The sequence below is a fragment of the Scleropages formosus genome, chromosome 8 (genome assembly GCF_900964775.1).
Source record: "Scleropages formosus chromosome 8, fSclFor1.1, whole genome shotgun sequence".
NCBI lineage: Eukaryota > Metazoa > Chordata > Actinopteri > Osteoglossiformes > Osteoglossidae > Scleropages > Scleropages formosus.
Window position 1 is genome coordinate 13,049,816 of NC_041813.1, and position 16,418 is coordinate 13,066,233.

At 44.9% G+C, this 16,418-nt stretch overlaps 1 protein-coding gene across 6 annotated transcripts in view; it reads left to right on the forward strand.

Annotated features, from left to right (window-relative positions):
- Positions 1-16,418, forward strand: part of hivep3b (HIVEP zinc finger 3b) — a 113,295-nt gene that overhangs the window by 49,729 nt on the left and 47,148 nt on the right. For 3 of the 6 annotated variants that reach the window (XM_018754704.2, XM_018754702.2, XM_018754708.2), the window contains exons 3-5: positions 10,513-10,756; positions 10,990-11,445; positions 11,647-11,912. The exons of 1 other annotated variant lie outside the window; for it this stretch is intronic. The gene's annotated coding sequence lies outside the window, so the exon portion shown is untranslated. Of the gene's footprint in view, positions 1-9,048; positions 10,757-10,989; positions 11,446-11,646; positions 11,913-16,418 lie in introns of those variants that run through there. 2 more of the 6 variants (XM_018754703.2, XM_018754706.2) reach the window with 2 other exon arrangements.

Genomic DNA, 16,418 nt, shown 5'->3' on the forward strand with positions numbered 1-16,418 from the left:
TCGGCGCATAAGCACAAACGACAGTGAGAGACCGTTCCCTGACCCGAAGGTGCAGGGAGATGACCCTCTCATTCACCGGGGTAGACTCCAACACATGGCGGCTAAACTGGGGGGCTAATAATAAGCCCACACCTGCCCGCCACCTCTCACCCTGGGCAACGCCAGAATAGTGGAGAGTCCACCCTTGGTCGAGAAGAGTGGTTCCAGAACCCAAGCTGTGAGTAGAAGTGAGCCCGACTATATCTAGACGGTATCTCTCAACCTCCCGCACCAGCTCAGGCTCCTTCCCCGCCAGTGAGGTGACATTCTAAGTCCCAAAAACCAGAGTTGGCGCCCAAGGTTTGGATCGGCCGGGCACTCGGCCCCGACCACCGCCAAAATCACAATGCACCGGCCCCTTACGATCTCTCCGGCAGGTGGTGAGCCCACCGAAGAGCGGCTCCATGTCATGGCTTCGGGCTAAGCCCGGCCAGGCCCCGTGGGCATAGACCTGGCCACCAGGCGCTCGCATGCGAGCCTCCCCCCCCCCCAGGCCTGGCTCCAGGGTGGGGCCCCGGTGACCCCATACCGGGCGGGGTAAACGAAAGCCTTGGTTTTAGTTTCTTCATAAGGGGCTTTTGAACCACACTTTGTCTCGTCTGTCATCCTGGACCTGTGTGCCATGGGAGACCCTACCAGGGGCATATAGCCCCACGCAACATAGCTCCTGGAGTCATTCAGGCACTCAAACCCCTCCACCACGGTAAGGTGGCGGTTCACGGAGGGGTTTTCAAAAACTTATGAAGTGGAATGTATTTTTAATAAGTTGTATTCATTATATTACAGGTTTTCCCCGTTATTTGAAAGAGTGTTCCTATGAAACCTTTCAAAAGCCAAAATGGCGTAAAGCGAAGAAGCAATTACCATTAATTTACTGGCAGTCCCCAGATTACGAACAAGTTCCGTTCCTAAGTCTGTCTTTAAGTAAAATTTTTTTGCAAGTCAAAACGGCTAGGTATAGTGGGTATCTAATGTGAGGGGTGCGGTGATGCAGTGGGTTTGGCCTCTGCCTCCTCTTTGGTGGGTCTGAGGTTCAAGTCCTGCTTGGGGTAGCTTGTGAGAGGCAGACTGGCATCCTGCCCTGGGTGTGTCCCCTGCCCCTCTGGCCTTGCTGTGACCCTGCTTCGGCCAAGCGGTTTCAGACTCTGTGTGTGCGTGTGGGTATCTGACATCAATTCATTTTTATAGAGCGCTCTTCTCACGCAGTGACACGTCAGTTAGTCAGATGTTTGTCTTAGTATATCGTATACCTTTCTATGCATAAAAACATTAAACACTTCCGGATACACTAAAACATCTTTAATATAACAGTAGAGTAATAATATTATTATTATTATTATTATTATTATTATTATTATTCATACAATGTAAAGGTGTAATGATAATAATAACAATCACAATAATAGATGTAACTACATACAGTATTTATAACGGAGAGAGAGACATAGTAAGAGATAATAAATGTTACTACAGTGTTTATAATAGAGAGAGAGCTAGCGAGACACTGGGACACAGCCTTTTACATGCTCCTTTTTTTTCGCTTTGTCCTTTAAAGTTGTCCTGATTGTTGAAAGACTGTAACCTAACGCTTTTACAATGTTCGTTGGCGTTTCACCTTTCTCCGATCGCTTTATTATGTACATCTCACAGAAATGTCCTCACATTTACACTTTGGTGCCATGGTTATGAGGGTAAAAACAAAAATAAGAAAGCCAAATACAGTAACACATATGAAACACTTAACAGAAACGTGGTCTGACTAAAAAGAACCAAGTTTTTGTCTTTCTTTGGGTTGACACTCCTACGAACTGACAATCTGCTATAGGCACCCAATGTTTTGATGCGCATCACAAAGTAGCGCTTGTTTTTATTACAAATCATTGTATGTAACTCGAATTTTTAGTTTACAGGGGGTGCTTCATGACTATCCATCAGCTTACCATCAAACCTCTGCAGTTGATACAGAATGCTGCTGCACGGGCTGTGTTTGACTTCCCAAAGATTTCCTTTGTATCTCCTCTACCCGTTTCTCTGCACTGGCTTCCTATAGCTGCCCGGATCAAATTTAAAACCCTGGTTATTGCCTACAAATGCATCAATAGAACTGCTTCTAGTTTTTTACAAGACTTGATCAACCCCTACACCCCTACCAGACCGCTTCTTTCATCTACTTCTGCCCAATTGGTGGTCCCAGACATGAAAGGTAAAGCATGGAAGTTCTCAGTTATGGCTCCGTTGTGCTGGAATGACATCCCCCTCTCACTCAGAACTGCTGAAACTTTTTCCACATTTAAGAAAGGTCTGAAAACACACCTCTTCCTGACTCACTTTGCCTGTGATCTCTCAAGCTCATGTATGGTGTAAAAGTTCATGCACCATAACTTTATGATCATGCCCAGATAAGCTGCTGCTCCTGTATTGTACGTAAATATTTGTGTACCTTTAAAAAATTTGTAGGAAGGTGATCACGAATTGTCTGCTGAGTTTTATGCACCTACTCCTGCAATGAACATCGGTGCATGAAGTGGAAAGAACTAAATTTTCTTCAGAATCACACGTCTGCAACTGTGTCTCATGTAATGCACAATTTATTTCTCTGAGATGCACGTCGCCTTGGTGAAATGTGTCTGCTAAATTAATAAATGTAAATGTAAACTTCAGGTTGTACGTAAACTGGACGTTCGTAACCCGGGGACAGCTTGGATATGGCAATTTTATTTTCATTCACCACGATTGAAACGCTTAATTACGTCCAGTTTTATGCTAAGCATAACACCCTTACGAGCTTTCTTGGGCTTTTTTGATACCTTAGGACACATCTTGATAACGGATGCAGAAAATAAATTGAAATAAAGCACGGATGCTCACAGACACAGTTAAAATTTATGGCTGCTTGATCCTGAGATGCTGAGTGTAGTTCCAGGGTAAGGAGCTTGGCGGTGCCACTCTCACTGCTCGGGGTGTGTGCTGCCTCCATAACGGCTCGCTACAAATCAAATGCTGAATGCTATTTTTGCTTTTCGCCTTTCTTCGTAAAAGCGAAAATCCTCTTCGAATTTCTTTTAGTTAGCGGAAACAGATACTAATGTAGTTCTTTCGTAAAAGCGAAGCTGTGTAAAGCGAACTTTCAAAAAGGGAGGATACCTGTATGTTATATTCATTTTTCTTGTACTGTCGAAGTGAGATTATTTTCAACTTCCAGTGTGATTCCAGTCCTTGCTACTACATTATAGTTCTGTCACTATGCTCTTCTGTGGGTACTGCTAGAGCCTTGTGCAGTTTCCTTCAGGATCAATTAAGCTGTCTGTCCGTTTGTCTGACAGACATACAGATAGATAGATAAATGGATCTTCATAGAACATGCTGCCCTTTCCAGTCCCAGGAAGGCATTACAGTTGTACCCATCTGACAGTTCCTTGTCTGACATACTGCTTGTCACAGTTTACGTGAATGTCCAATTAAATGTGTTACTTGTAAAAACTTATCCAGAGTTGACCATGCTGTAAAACTGTGGAAGCCCTTATACATAACACTGGTGGAATAAGTGTCCTATAGGAATGTAAGGTGAACATGTATGCAAACTTTTAAAAGCATATCGTTATGAAAATGAAACAGTTCACCTTGACACATTTGGCTCCTAAGGATAATTTGTTTAAAAAAATTACAGTTTTATGTGTAGAGAAGTCAATGAGTTATTCAGCCCAGAAAAGAAATTTGTTGTAAATATGGAAGGGCCTTTGGTTTAGAGATTTGCTGTATGGGTATATGTTTAATGAACTCATATTGATGTGATTCAGTCTTTCTCACTAATATTATTTTTCCAGCAGCAATGTTACAAAACCAGCATAAATATTACAGCATATCTGTAGTTAACATATAATATAATATACATCAATTTTCATTAACCACTTAAGGTCAGGGTTGCAGGGGTACAGAGCCTATCCTGTAATCACTGGGTGCAAGGCTCAGGGAGGCACGCCCTGGACAGGATTCCAGTTAATCGCAGGGTAGCCACTCACAAACAGTACAAGCAATCTAGAGCTTCCAATTCGCTTGAACTGCCTGCCTTTGGACTGGAGGAAACCAGTGCATCCAGAAACCCACACGGACACTTGGAGAACATGCACACTTTACACAACCTGACCTGGATTCAAACCTAAACCTGAACAGCTTAGGTGCTGTGAGGCAGCAGTGCTACTTGCTGTGCCAATGTGTTGCCATAATATAATACAATACAGTACAATGCCATGTAGTACTATATTGTACTATAATGTACTTTACTGGGGGGTGCGGTGGCGCAGTGGGTTGGACCACAGTCCTGCTCTCCAGTGGGTCTGGGGTTCGAGTCCCGCTTGGGGTGCCTTGCGGCGGACTGGCGTCCCGTCCTGGGTGTGTCCCCTTCCCCCTCCGGCCTTACGCCCTGTGTCGCCGGGTAGGCTCCGGTTCCCCGTGACCCCGTATGGGACAAGCGGTTCTGAAAATGTGTGTGTGTGTGTGTGTGTGTGTACTTTACTGTACTGTACATTTGTATTTGTGGGGCCAGTTCCACTCTCACTGTATCTGAGGGCTGGGAGTGTTGAACCATAGACTCAGTACATGACTGTTACACCATGTTTTAAATGATTGTGTGTGCCTTTTCATCTCTGATAACTGTGACTAATTCACCTTCTGTATTTTCTTTAATCCGGCGGAATGCTGATGCTATACGAGTACTTAGGTGGCTGGGAAATCTGCATGTCATGTAGCACCTCTGTGCGGCTGAAACAGAAAAACTCCAAGACTGTGGGCTAATTGACAGATAGAAATACGTCAGACACAAACCGCATGTTTACTGCTTATGTAAAATAAACTGCTTTTTCTGTTAGCCAAAATGAATCATTCTCAGAATGTCTTGATTAAAGGCATATAGTTCTGAGGAAAAGGGTCCCTGTCTATTTTTTTTGCTCATTTACATGTTTTTTGTTGGGGTTAGGGTGCATTTTTTGAGGTCTTTTTGGGAGATATAGCAACACACAGAGGAGAAGGTTTATAATAGTAGTATATCATTTCAGAAGTTGCTGTCCTGCCAAAATCTGTCCAAGAGCAAAGTGTGAAATTAAATTGGAAGTGTTGAAGAACCCTGGGAAACATCTAGAACTCTGTTGCCTTGCCCATGAGAAAGAAACTTCTCAGAAGTAGGATCTCTGGGGCTGTTAGGAGGAAACCTGCTCATTACATGCTCATTTCAGGTTTGCCAAAATGAGTCTGGGTCATATTTGACATCTCTAACTATATTTCATGGACTTCCTTTCCTTACTGCATTCTTCAGTGCAAAACATTTGGGATGTTTTGCTGCATTTGGAAGTGGATGACCTGACGTCGTTGAAGGAACCATCAGTTCAGCTCTTTATCAAGAGCTGGTGGCACAGTAGTGCAGCAGTTGGAGCTGGTGACTTACAATTTCTGGGCTGGACATGTGTTTGGACATAGGTTTAGATCTAGCGCAATCTTGCACGTTGCCCCCTATTCTCGTGAACTTCCTCCAGGTGCCTTGCTTTCCTCCCACAGTTCAAGGAGAGGTGTTTCAGAAGAATTAGTGTTACATAACACTGTTCAATAAATAAATGACAAATGTATTGTGGTTGTGTGGTATTTGTTCAGTCAGGGTCTCTTGTCTAAAATAACATGTTGGCTGAAGGTGTGGTAACATTCACAGTGGGAAAATGTGCAGTGGCACATGAAATCAGACAGGGGGCCACCATTGTTTCTTGGCACTGTACATGTCTGCAGCTGGCTTTGAAATGTCAGAAAATGAGTAAGTAGAAAGTGGTTTATCACTTTCTGAATGTGCAGCTAGGGTTAGTTGTGTGCTGGTGCTTTCTGAGACATGAATAGCTCATTTCAGTATTTGTATGGCTTCATGGTGGGTTGATTGTCTGTTAGACCTACAGATTGCATTACATCTTCTCCTTTTCATTTCCTGTTGTAGTTGTTCATTTTAGGGGGTCATGGTGGTGCAGTAGATAGCACAGCTGCCTCACAGTGTCTTGGCTGTTTTGACATAGGATGTAGGTTCGATCCAGGCTCAGGCTCTGTGGATTTCGTATGTTCTCCCCATGTCTGCCTGGGTTTCCTTTGGGTGCTGTGGTTTCCTCCCACAGTCCAAAGACATTTAGTTCAGGTGAATTGGATGCTCTAGATTGCCCATAGTGTATGTGTATGGCTACTTTGTGATTGACTGGCACCCTGTACAGGATTTAACCCTCCTGCCTTCTTCTCAGTGATTTCAGGATAGGCTCCGTAGTGCCAAGACCCAGACCAGGACAAGCAGTTAAGGAAAGTGAGTGAGAGAGAGTAGTTTCACTGTAGATGGTGAGCTTGACAACAGCTTTTCAATAGTATTATTATGTGCAGCTGGCAAATATAAGCTATAAGCTTGTGCTAAATATGTGCATGAAAGCAATTCACTAGTTCTTGGCTGCTGTGGGAATCAGGGGTGCAGCTGCAGTTGGAATGAATGGTTAGAACTGTGGCTTAGTGACATGGCAAAGTGCAGCAAAGTATGATGGGGGAGTGATGCCATTCTGGGCAAGCTGCACATGAAAGATGGTGCTTTGGAAGATTGCTTTTGTCAGCCTAAAGAGGCTCTTCCAGTACAGGCTCTCCTTGACCTGCTATGGGGTTCTGGTCCGGAATCAGACTTTATTTACATTACATTTAGCTGACACTTTTTTCTCAAAAGCAATTTACAATTATTTACTCATTTATACAGCTGGGCAATTTTTACTGGAATAAAATAGGGTAACTACATTGCGCAAGGGTACTACACCTGGAGGAGAGAATTGAACTTGCAGCCTTTGAATCCAAAGGTAGTATCTCTAACCATTACACTACCAGCTGTCCCAGGTTATTCATTCACTCAGAAGTGTGTTAAAGGAACTGCTTCCTGTTTTTGTTAAACTGGCACCTCTATGCAAGTGGGCTCGCAATGCAGCATTTACAGCCTTCTTGTACCTTCTTTCCATTGCTGGCTTAGTAGTGACGCAACAGACATTAAATGTGTGGATCAATAATATGGCAACATGCTGCTCCAGCATGATGTCTGAGGTGTGAAAATCCCACAGTGATACAGTGCCACAGGTGTTTGTGTCATGCTCCCACTTGCCCTTTCCTCCCCCCCGACTGCTAGCGTATCCCATGGGAGCCACCTTGGTGACCCACTTGTTTTCTGAGAGACCTGGAGACTGGCAATGTTGGCTCAAGAAACAGGAATGTGTAAGTTAGCTGTATGGAGAGACTTTGACGAAAACTTGGCCATTTTAAGGAACAAGGTTCGAGAACAGGGGTGATGAGTGTCAAGTTGTGAAGCTTAGAACCACTTTTGGATGACTCTGGTGTGGTTGCTGCAAGCAGCAGGAGCACAGCACAGTCCTTTTAGCTCTGAACATACACATCCTCATAGTGACCCCTGCTGCACTTTATATAAAATATGTCCACTTCCAAATAGTATAACTTCATCTTTTCATGTTATGAAAATTTATTTTATTTTCCGTCTTGTTTCCTCATTACGTCACCAAAGCTCATGTAATGATCAGTGAATGTGTAGCTTTGGCGTGCTTGAGGGAACCAGTTGGTACCCATAGATATCAGTTGTTTTCTCATTTTTATTATACTGAGAAGGCAGTATGCCTTTATACAGTCTGGGTTTCATCCAAATAAATATGCTATGAACATGGTCAAAGGGGGGTTTTGTTATTCCCTGTTATTTTCTCATGGATGCTGTTTGTGCTTGTTAAAGTTTTCCCCAGGTAGCTCCTGTAAAGCTGAGTCAGTAAAGTGATTCCTTCCTCTGCTTTGCCTCTTCTAATGGCCTTCCACTCTGCGCCTGGGAGATGCATTGTGGGTAGAGGGTTTGCAGAGAGGTGCGCCTGCAGCAGTGAGAGAGAAGTAGCTTCCCCGGAGCCAGATGTTTCTCACACCACACTAGCTGGACTCTGGTGGCCTAGGAAGATCAAGTACATTGAAGAAGGAAACTTTCTGAAGGCCTCCTGGTGGGGGTTGCTATGGTAACAGGTAGTCGAGTCTTATTTAGAAGTGGAAATTATTAAAATTTGGTAAAAATAGAAGTAAAACCAATTTTGTATGGACGATCCAAATGACTTTACCTGACTTTTAAGTCTCCACTGTTCTTAACTTAGAGCTTGTGTTGCATGGCTGTTATTGATCTGTTTCTGGGAAGCATCCCTTCGCAGTTGCAGTTGTATGCTCCTGGATGGATAATAACTGATTGCATAACACTGGTTTTGGGAAAATTAGAGCATTGGGGAGATGCCCTCATTACACCTGTCCTTTAACTCAATTTTACACTCTAGGATCCATAGGCTGACTCCTCACCGGTCAAAAATAGCAGTCTGTGTGCACCCCTCTTAGTGGGTGTGTGACAAGGTAGTGTCAGGAGCTTGCTGACTCAAAGCCAGAGTGACTCTGGTGGAGAGGGATGGTCTGGGGGGGGTTACAGATCTTTTGGAAAAGGCCCGTGTAGCTAGACGGTGCAAATACTTTGTGCTCGTAGCCTGTGGGTTGCAGAATCGTTCTCCACCTTGCACAACTATACTGCAAGAAGTGCAGATGTCACATGAGGAGACAGTCTCTAGCAGAGTATGCTGCTACCTGTGTACCATATTCTGTCAGGGATGGTAACCACAGGTTTCATATTCATGGCCCCTGCATGCAGTTAAATACAGTGATAGACAACCTTTGAGCTTCGTGTAATCATTTTAACTTAGTTTGGTGAATGAATCAGTGGCACCACTGTTACTTTAAAGAAGCCTGTGAAATAATTTTGTAATAACAAACCGATAGGTCTGGTTGCTTCAATCTGGTCAAGATGGACTTTGCTTCACAAAGTATAAGACAAAACAGGACTACAAAACACTGCTATGAAGTAATATAATACTAGAAATGTTAAATTTTATAAGCATGTTTAAAATGTTACATTCTTTTAATTATTCAGAAATTGCATGTATTTGCATAACAAGCACGATGGATGGAATTTCCGGGCTCTGCATGCATTTGCCTGCATGTGCAAAGTAGGTAAATTCCCACTTTATTTTCAACAGATTAACATTTCCTGGTTGAGATGAAGAGGTTCACAACTACACAGATCGCCATGGTTGTGCTACACAGGGGTGGCAGTGTAGAAGAGATGGTCTTCACCTTGTGCTGTGTGGGTGACGCTAAGCGCAGTGTCCTTTTACACATCATGAGCTCTTTGAAGTTTGAAAACATTTTTCCCCCCTATGTGAAGCAGACAGAAACCATTCATGCTGCTGCATTGGCACACTATTTAGAGCTCTTCATTTGTAACTTGAATGTCCACATTTCCAGTCAAGGTTCTTGCTCTGATGTGATGCAGTCAAAATACCCTGCTGTTTAAAATGGTAAATCACTATAAAATTAACTGTTAACATTGCAAAGGGCCTTGGACAAAGGAGTTAAGAAAGAATAAATAAAGGTGAATACTGGGCTGCTACTCAGAGATCATGCCTGACCATCAAGGCTTATTGTCATAACCTTCTGCTGCTTATTATGTCATTACTACTTCCAACCCCTGTTTGGGAGCTGGTACAATTCTGATGGTGCAGCGCCATCGCACTAGCTCCTGTCCCATCTGCATGTAAAGGCTGCCTTCAGCACTGTTGTGTGCCAACAGTGCACCCTGTCAGCCATCTTTGGTGCTGCAGCTCACTTCATGATGGCTTTACATATTCATACTTTGCACATGTGCTGCAAAAACCATATATGCTGGGCTTTTTATGTGACAAGGGGAAACTGATGGCTCAGAGGGCTCTGGTCATGAAGTAGGAAGTGAGAGCAAAGATGTGCCCTACAGATGGGTGTACAGGGTCACTTCGTCCCTCTCCCTGCCCCTGATAGGATGTTGTGTAGTGTGGCCCAAATACTCAAGTAAACACTCTAAGGTTGCAAAAGCCTGTGTGTTTGTATGTGTGTACTCACCCCTGTACACTGTAGCACAGACTCACAGATATTTTTGTGAAAGTGAAAGAAACCATTCATAAAGGTGAAATAAGGCCTAGGTGTTACAGCATGGCCCTGTGTATGTGTGGATTTCTGTAGAAACACGGATAAAGAAGAGTCATTATCATCATAGCTTGACTTCGCGAACAAAGATTTAGGAAGGGGGCTGCCCACGTCTGCTGCAACTCGCTGATGGCTGACGAGACCAGTGCGGGTCCAGCTGCAGCGGCTGCAAGGGAAAGTCTCTTCTGGGTTTGGTGCTGCAGTGTCACATTTCTTCCTCCATCTCCTTTTGTCCTCAAGACCCACTCTGTGTGCGTTCTCGAAGGAAGAGACAGCCTGGTGAATGGTGTGTCTTCAGGCTTCGTGGTTGGAATCTAGAGCAGACCACTGGTGGTGGTCAATGTAATGGTGACCACGGTATTTCTTCAGAGAGTCCTTGTACCCCTTCTTCAGAGCCCCTCTGTTGCGGTGGCCAGTGGTGAGTTCGCCATACAGCACAATCTTGGACAGTCGATGATCCTCCATTCTGGAGATGCCCTGCCCAGCGCAGCTGCGTCTTCATCAGCATGGCCTCTATGCTGGTGACCTCCGCCTGTTCGAGGACTTCAGTGTTGGTGATGAAATCATTCCAGTGGATGTTGAGGATGGTGCGGAGGCAACGCTGGTGGAAGTGCTCAAGGAGTCGCAGGTGGTGACGGTAGGTGACCCACGACTTGGAGCCGTAGAGTACGGTGGTCAGTACAACGGCTCTGAACACACTAATCTTTATGCCTTTCTTCAGATGTTTGTTATTCCAGACTCTTTTGTACAGTCTGCCGAATGCACTGTTTGTCTTTGCCAGTCTGTTGTCAATTTCTTTGTTGACTTTGGTGTCCAAGGAGATGATGTACCCCAGGTAGCTGAACTGGTGGACCCCTTGTTCTTGTACAGGGTGACAGTGACTGCGTCACGGAGGTCCTGAGGTAGTTTGCCTTGTTCACAGCACCAGACAAAGAGCTTGTAGAGTTTGGTGTGTAGTGCTGGGCCCCCATCCTTCCAAATCTCAGGTGGGATTCCATTGACTCCTACTGCCTTGCCACTTTTCAGCTGCTTAATGGCCTTGACAGTCTCTTTTAGGGTGGGAGTCTCATCCAGTTCTGTTTTCTCTGACTGTTGTGGGATGCGGTGGATTGCTGAGTCTTGGACCACGCGGTTGACATTGAAGAGAGTCTGGAAATGTTCCGACCACCAGTTCAGGATGGACACCTTGTCTGTGATGAGCATTTGGCCGTCTGCACTGCGCAAGGGACTCTGAACCTGGTGTGAATGGCCATACACAGCCTTCAGGGCTTCATTAAACTCTCTGTAGTCACAGATGTCTGCGCAAGGCTGAGTTCTCTCTGCGAGGTTGGTCCACCACTTGTTCTGAATCTCTCGAAGCTTGTGCTTCAGGTTGCTGTATGCAAGGCGGAAGGCTGCTTTCTTATCAGGACAGGATGGTTGAGCAAGGTGCGCTTGGTGGGCGTGTCTTGTTTTCGCCAGCAATTCTTGGATCTCCTGACTGTTTTCATTGAACCAGTCTTTGTTCTTCTTTGTGGAAATCCCTAGGAATTCTTCAGAGGTCTGCAGAATGGTGGTTTTTAGGTGTTCCCAAAGTGCTTCTGAAGAGGGGTCTATAGGGCAACCAGGACCCTCAAGTCTCGACTGAAGATTCACCCGGAAGTCAGCTTTCACTTCGACTGACTGGAGGTTGCCAACCTGAAACTTCTTCCTTGGAGCCCCTCCCCCTATTTGGCTTGGGTTTAAAGTGAAGACAAAGTGTGCAGCGCAGAAGACAGTGGTCCATCTGACACTCTGTGCTGGGCATTACTTGGGTGAGTAAGACGTCTCGAAGGTCTCTCTGGCACACCAAGATGTAGTCTATGAGTTGCCAATGCTTGGACTGAGGGTGCATCCAGGTTGTCTTGAAATTGTCTTTCTGTTTTAATGGTGTTGGTAACAGCAAGTTGCTGCTCTGCTTATGACTCTAACAAAAGATTCCCATTGTCATTGTAGTTTCCAACAGCACATTTGCTAAGTACTCCTTTCTAGACTTCTGATTCTTTGCCTACTCTGGCACTGAAGTTTGTTGAGGATGATGACCTGGATGTCTGCAGGGGCATTCTGTATGACGTTGTACAGATCGGTGTAAACTTGTCCTTTTTTGTAGGGTTCACTTTGAGAGTTGGGGCATACATACTGAAGAGTGTGGCATGCTGCTTGTTTCAAAGCGGCAGGCGCATGGTGATGATGCAGTCTGAGTGACCTGTTGGCAGGTTTTCAAGTTTGGAGGTGATAGAGTTCCTGACCGTAAAACCAACGCCAGAACGGCATCTCTCAGTCTCTCGCTTGCCTGACCAGTAGAAGGTGTAGCCTGCGCCATGTTGTTGAAGGTTGCCTTCCTCTGGGAAGCGGACTTTGCAGAGAGCAGCGATGTTGACATTTAGCCTTGAAAGTTCATGGGGAACTACAGTGCAGTGTCGTTCTGGGCAACTGCTGTCTGCTGTATCAAGCATGGTTCTGATGTTCCAGCATGCAAGCTTCAGTCCTAGCACACCTTATGAGGCAGGTGTGTGCCTTTTCTTTTTTGTTGTTCAACCGCGTTTGAAGATGCCTGTTGGCCGTGGCTAGCCAACTGGATAAATGGAAACGAGCTTTGGTTAGGCCACCTTTTCTAGGCCCCTCTCCATGTGGAGCAAGCAGTGCTGTCCCTAGAGAAGGCTGCTTGGTCGTTTAAGGTGCTGCCGAATGATGTTGTTGTCTCCGGAGTCAACATCAGGCGACCCTTACACCTGGACCATCTGTATGCAGGATTGGTACTGCGGCTTCCCCTGTCATCTTCCACCTGCCGTTTCGCCCCTTTCTCATTGCTGCAGGGCTTGATGTTGCTCGTCGACATGGACGCACCCTTTGAACTTGCACAGTGGAGTTTTTAGGTAGAGTGCAGTGTGTGCAGTATTGACCCCACCCTTTATACCTGGGGTTCATCTGCCATAGCCTAGCAAGATAGGACAGTGACAGTGAGGTCCCTGGGTCATAGGTGTTATATCAGAGTGTTCATATCCTAGATAGATGGCCTGACAGGGCTAACAAGCTTCATCCGCTTGGGTTTGGAGTCAGAGTTGTCCTGCTCTTAGGCTGGCTGCCAACCAAAACTAATGTGTCTGGCCTACCCATCCAGTTATACTGTCGGACACTTGGTCACGCCATGGCGTCGCAAGCTCTGTGAAAACGGGAAGGGGGGACTGACGAGAAGGTGTTGCTATGGACAAATAGTCTAGGAGAGGCCATTTACATCGACTTCCTGCCTAGCGAGCCAGACAGCGGCCAGGCGGCCATCACTACACTGGGATGGAGAGACGATATATTGTGCATGCTCTTTCCCTTGGTGAGCGGGACATCTGGCCCATACCTCACCCCCCCCAGTCATTATACAGTGCCTTGCAAAAGTATTCAACCCCCTTGAAATTTAGCACTGTTTTCTAGATTTCAAATGATACATTAAAATGTTCTCCCAGTCACTATTTTTACTGAGATCTATTTTACGCTAGCAGTCTATTTCAAAAGCTAAAAGTTATTTGCCCTCAGATATTAAAAATAAAATGTAAAACTGAAATGTGCTGCTTGCATAAGTATTCAAACCCCTGTGCTCCAAAAGCTTAAAGTGAAAAATAGTTCCCAAACAATCTAAGTGCTTAGATGTCCCAATGAGTGCTATTATCCATCATCAGGAAGTAGAAAGTGCATCACAGTACACAGTTTTCCTGTAAAGAAGGCTGTCCAAAACTTATCTCCCGAGCAAAATGTAAACTGGTAAGGGAAATGTCAATGACGCCAGCCATCACTTTGAAGGAGCTACCGAAGTCAGTTGCTGAAACTGGGGTACATGTGCACGAGTCCTGAATATCAACAGCTCTTCATAACAGTGGCCTGTTTGGGAGGGTAGTAAGAGAGAAGCCATTACTTAAGAATATACTTAAAAAGGTATGTCTGGAGTTTGCCACAATACACGAGAAACACCCAGCTAGGATGTGGGGAAAAGTGTTGTGGTCAACTGAAACCAAGACCAATGTATAGCACAAACCTTACACTGCCCATTCCTCAAAAAACACCATCCCTACAATGACGTTTGGTGGTGGCAGCATAATGCTGTGGGGATGCGTTTTATTTTTGGGGATTAGGAATCTTGTTAGGATTGATGGAAGAATGGATGGAACTATATACAGGGAAATACTGGCATCAAATCTGTTCTAGTCAGCTCAGAAACGGAGGCTTGGGAGAAGATTCACCTTCTAGCAAGACAATTATTACAGTTACGACGGCAAGGCAACACTGGAGTGGTTCAAATCTGTTGTTGCAGCAACAAAAGGGGGGTCTACTAAATATTTATGCTTGAGGACCAAATCTTTATGAAAGCAGCATTCTTCCAGTTTTTATTTAAAAACAAAAAAAATCTTTTCACAAATTATTTGCTTTGACTTTGAAATTAACCTGTTAGAACACTTAAGTTTACAATAAAAATACTTATTGGAAAAATATATTCTACATATGCACATATCTTTTGAAACCCAGAAAATGGTGCTAACTTTCAAAGGGCTGGAATACTTTTTTGCAAGGCATTGTAAGTCAAAATTCTGCCCATTATGACATTGTTGTTTTCTGTTATGTTGTTGTTTTCTGCTTTCTATGGCTCCAACACTCCTACTCCTTCATCCACAGTTCTGAGGATTTGCTGATGTTATTCTCAGCGTCAGAAGTCTATTGCATTCTGGGAGCTGGGTAGGGGAGCAAAGCACTGAAAGAGCTGTGTGTCCAAGGCTGGCTATCTGCCACCCCACAGCCCTCATCCCCTCCATCTTCTCCGGATACCTCCCCATGGTCCCCAGAGTTGCTCAAGAACGGGGATATGGGGGGCACAAGAAAAGTATGGAGGAGGGTGTGGTGAACTGGCACGGGTCTCAATACAGGTCTTTGTACCTTGGACCTAGATTATGAAAACTGGCTCCGGTCAGTCCATATTACCTATGTGAATATTCGTTTGAGGGGGCTCTATGTGCCAGAGATGGAGCCACTGTTTGCCCACAGAAACTTGCTGACATCCTGCGGCTGTTGTCAAGTGTTTGTATACACTTAGCCTCACTTGTGTGCCTGTTTGTTTATTGCGGCCTTCTGGTTTGTTGAGGGGTCTCAGGAAGGAGTCCACATCCATCTGAGCTCCAGAGCAAATCAGTTTGTCCCACCATCAGATAAGGGCCACTTACCAGGGCTGCCCCAGTTACTCTACATTCAATTAAAATTGCTTGTATTTCCCTAGGTGGGGGTTCTGCCCTCACTTCGTATTTCTATCTTTGCTCAGTTCAGATTTGACAGATAATCTGGGGTCTGTTTTCCGGTATTATAGTTATAATGGTTAACTGTTGTGATAGTCATAACTTGGCTGAGTTTTCATTGACCAACAGTTATTGCAGTGCTAAAATATTAAACAAAGCTGTAACTAATGGTAGATGGAGGGACCACTGCCATATCCTGGGACAAAGGATTTCGGATGTAGAAAAGTCTCTCTTCTGAGGTTCCCTTCATTTGTCCACACCTAAATGTTACTTTCTCTTATGAAAACACAGATGGGTTCGAACATCAGCTGAAGCCACACAGATACATGCTGCAATTTTCTTTGGCACTGTGACTAATTATTTGTATTGTCCCTCTTTCCCAGCATTCCTTGAGTTCCTGTTTCAAGATGAAAGTATTGTGTTTTCCACCACGGTTGCTGAGCTCGACTTCACTCCCTATCTCCTCTCTTTCATTGTTTTCTTTGTCTGCGAGTCCGCAGACGTCCATGTCACTTCCTCCCAGTGACCGCTTCCTGCGTGAGAGGTTCAGTCGGAGTGGTGGCAAGCGCAGTGCTGCCATCTCCGTGCTGCTAATTATAGCACCATGGCCCACGTACCTCTAGCAAAAAGCGTAGGCTTACAGAAAGAATGCATTGTCTAAAAGTAGCTTCCTACTTCTATTTTTGGCTGCCCCTTCCCCCACAGCACACCACTCTCTCCTCTACTGAAATATCTTTTTCTTCACTTGCTTTCTATCACGTGTTGAAGATTTGCTAGGCACCCCTACCCCTTCCCTGAGCAAAGACAACTGAGTCCTTTTGTGATGTTCTTCATGTTGGTTTTGTTTTGTTTCCCCTCCATCTCTCTTGGCGTTCATCCATGTCTCGACAGTGCCATGATCCATGTTTCAGCGTTTACAGCTCATATGATGCTGCCCAGCTTATAGTAACATGGGCTCTTTGTCACTGGGCTTGGGTGGCATTCAGAGCCCCCTGAATTATGTGGTTCATG